Source organism: Dermacentor andersoni, chromosome 7 (assembly GCF_023375885.2).
Source record: "Dermacentor andersoni chromosome 7, qqDerAnde1_hic_scaffold, whole genome shotgun sequence".
NCBI lineage: Eukaryota > Metazoa > Arthropoda > Arachnida > Ixodida > Ixodidae > Dermacentor > Dermacentor andersoni.
This window is the reverse complement of record NC_092820.1, coordinates 67,883,311-67,886,329: the sequence shown is the minus strand read 5'-3', so window position 1 is coordinate 67,886,329 and position 3,019 is coordinate 67,883,311.

The following is a 3,019-nucleotide window of genomic DNA, read 5'->3' as shown; positions in this document are numbered from 1 at the left end:
TTTTGATCACGAGTTCGCACCGCCCAACTATTCTGTGGTCCGGAAGGACCGCCCCCACACGTGGTGGTGGAGTGGAATTATTGATAAAAAAGGGCCTTTCCTTTATAGCCCTTCCAGAGGTACAAGGCGCAGAGGCCATTTTTTGTAAACTACTTTGTGACGGCACAAGCATATTCATAGGCTGTGTTTATCGGAGCCCAAACTCTGATGATGCCTCTATCAGTGTCATTCATGATTACATAGAACGCCACGTGTTCGATTCCCGCGTTGTCCTCTTGGGTGACTTTAATCTGCCAGACATTAACTGGAATAGTATGTGCTACTCATCGTCAGCTTCGGATGCATTGTTTGACCTCATGCTAACCTTCAATCTTCATGAGATCGTTTCATGCCCCACCGCTCACAGGGAAATACTAAGAACATACTAGATCTAATCTTTTTCAGTAACCACTTCGGCATAAATCGCATAAAAACGGATGTAATTCATGGTATATCAGAGCACGACGTACCAGTGTGCGTCGTGCCTCTTGGTGGCAGCATAACCACTCATCCTTCTGTATCTGTAGTAACAGACTTCGAAAACGCTGACGATAACAGCATACTAATGCACCTCGCTCATGAATTCCAGCATTTTTCAGAAATTGGCTCAGATGCTTCAGTAGATGTAAATTCCCTTTGGTGTCACTTCAAATCGGTTGTACTTTACTGCATCACTCACTACGTACCTACAAAACCAAAGCGTCCTCCAAAAAATAATCCATGGATCACGCGAGAAGTTATTCAAGCAAAGCGACGTTTGAAAAGGTTACGTAGGGCAATAAAAACAAAAGGTGGTGGAGAATCCGGAATTTAGAAATTACCGGATGCCATCGCAGAATTCAAGTTTAAAGCTAAACGTGCTAAACAGCACTACTTTGATGTAACACTACCTAATTTTCTTTTTAATAACCCTCAGAGGTTCTGGAATTACTTTCGTACTAATAAAAATGCTGCATCGCATTCTCTTCCCGAAGAAAAAACTACTAAGGCTAACGCATATAACGATTTTTTCGGTCAGTGTTTACTGTAGATGATAACATTATTCCCCCATTTGCAACGCAACATCGCGCGAAAATCGCTAAACTAGACATTACGGATGCCAGTATTTTCAATCTACTGCTTAAACTTGACCCCAAGAAAGGTAGTGGCCCCGACGACGTACCTAATACTTTCCTCAAAAGATATGCAGAGTGGTGCAGTAAATATCTTGGCCTAGTTTTCCGGAAATCACTTAAGACTTCACAACTACCTCATGATTGGAAAATTGCAAAGGTAATCCCTATCCACAAGGGAGGTGACACAACATTACCTTCAAATTTCAGACCCATTTCACTAACTAGCACGTCATGTAAACTTCTAGAACACATAATCTTAAAGCACATGGCCGTATTCCTAGAGCGCATTAATTTTTTCTCACCCAACCAACACGGTTTTCGCGGTGGTCTATCGACAGTAACCCAACTAACGGAACTAGTCCACGATCTTGCTGTTATAGTTAATAACCGCGGTCAAACTTACTTGATTCTACTCGATTTGTCCAAGGCTTTCGACTGTGTATGTCACAGAAAATTAATAGCTAAAGTCGAAAAGGTTTTTGGTGTAGGAGAACTCTCTGCTTGGATAAAAGGTTTCTTAAGTAACCGCTCGCAATTTGTGGTTTACGAAAAAACTCTTTCTAACACAGTCGCAGTAACATCCGGAGTCCCCCAAGGGTCTGTGCTTGGACCATTGCTTTTCTTACTCTAAATTAACGATATCACAACTAACATCAATTGCAATATAAAACTATTCGCAGACGACTGCGTCATATACAGAGAAATTAACAATTACAATGATCATATTACATCAAATGATTCTCTAGCTGACATAGCTGATTGGTGCTCCAAATGGCAGATGCAAATAAACATACAAAAATCCGCGATCATGACTGTAACCAGAAAAACGGTATCATCAATTTTTGTTTACACAATTAACGGCACTCCACTTAACAAACTTGAAGAACACAAATATCTAGGCGTTACATTAACCTCGGAGCTCAAATGGGACAAACACATCAGTAATATAATCTCAAAGGCGCTGCGCAAACTATTTTTCTTAAAGAGAAGCCTGGCACTCGCAACCAAGTCGACGAAGCTGCTAGCCTACACATCATTTGTAAGACCTGTTCTCGAATACGCTAACACAGTCTGGTTTCCGCATACACAGAATAACATAAGTAAGCTAGAATCAATACAAAGGAAAGCTGTGAGGTTCATTCATAACAAATATAGACGTACAGACTCGCCAACACATCTTTTAACCCAGTCCGGTTTGCGAACGCTATCCACGAGAGCGAAACACGCTCGCTTAAAATTCTTGTTTCAACTACTAAAAAATAACTACAGAATAGATACCTCCCGATACATTTCATTCTCCGAGGCTCGACCTACACGTAACAAGCATGCGCACACATTGACAGAATACACATGCAAAAATGACACATTTAAGTATTCTTTTTTCCCGCTTGCGATAGCGGAATGGAACCAACTTGATCCTACTATCACCAACATTGAATCATTATCCGAATTTATCTTACAAATAGAAAAAACTGTGTGTGAATAACAGTACCTATTATGCATGCAGAGCCACCGGCATACATTGCTTTATTCGTTAGGAAATTTTAATAAACACTCTAATTTTCGACAGCTTATTCGTTTGCCATAATGATTCCCTAACACTCGCAGTTTGTTTTAGTTATTTCTGTTTTATTACTTGCCCTTAGTAATATCTGTGCTAGTGTTATAAAGCATCTTGCTCTTTTACATTTCTTTTTTTTATTATTTACTATTCCGTTTAATCTTAACATGGTTTACTTGTATAGTACTATGTATAACTTGCACTGCTTATGTCGTTTTTTTACTTTTTGTGTAGTCTAGACTTTTTCCTTGCATTGTACAGTTGAATTATTGTACTGCCCAACTGCCACGCCCTCGAAGGAGAG